The sequence below is a fragment of the Opisthorchis viverrini genome, assembly GCF_000715545.1.
Source record: "Opisthorchis viverrini unplaced genomic scaffold opera_v5_56, whole genome shotgun sequence".
Taxonomy (NCBI): Eukaryota; Metazoa; Platyhelminthes; class Trematoda; order Opisthorchiida; family Opisthorchiidae; genus Opisthorchis; species Opisthorchis viverrini.
In genome coordinates, this window is record NW_008751713.1 from 406,741 (window position 1) to 407,666 (window position 926).

Below are 926 nucleotides of genomic sequence, written 5' to 3' on the forward strand. Positions count from 1 at the left end.
AAGTCGCCACATGTTCCAACCCCCAACCTGGAGGGCCAGGAGACTGTGTTCGTCAGACCTCTAACCATTGACCAACCTGGTATGAGAGACTCTGTGAGTGTCGCGGGACACTCTCCAGTATAGCTCAATGGGTCGCTGAGGTGCGCAAACCGTCACACCACGGTAAGGTCCAGTATCTTCGTGATGGTTTCAGAGTGTATCTTGCGGTTGTTGAGGCATCTGGAGGCGAGATAGTTAAATGCGCCAAACTACCATACACCGTCTCGTAACTAGCTAGTCTACCAGGAATGATGGGGCTTGCTGCTGGACCAATGTGGTGACCAGCATAGAAGCTGCGTCAAATTTCGATGACTAAAAATAAAAATAAATAAATCGTTCAGCTGTAGCGCCCTTTCGGTACCTAGCTGCCATGCCACCCGAAGGAAGCACGAGGGCTGGGATACTGTCAGGTTGCCCAAGCCTAGACAGGGGAAGTCGAGTGGCGGAGGTCGGGTTCGAACCACGGACCTTCCGGTCAGTAAATTCGCGCTCTAACCACTTGAGCCATCTCGCCCCGATGACTACGTGAAGCTGTATCGCCTGCAACAAGCCTCCGGAAAATGAATGTCTCCTCAGTTCACTCTTTACAACCCTCGATATATCCCGATACTATTAGGTAACTTCCTCGGTGATGTGGTGCTGAGGTGTGGAGACTGATCCAGTTGTACTAGAAACTTCAGTCTCAGACGGAGACACGAGGAAGCCATACACTATGGTCAGTGAGGCAGACGTGGTTTGTTCGCGCAGCCAGCAACTCTCCTTCTTCATACGTATCGCCGTAACCACACATTTTTCGATGTCCCGTTTCATGAGATAACTGAAACAATTCAATACCAGCGCACCGGCTAAGCTGTTCGGATGTGACACCCTTTCGGTGCCTAACTGCC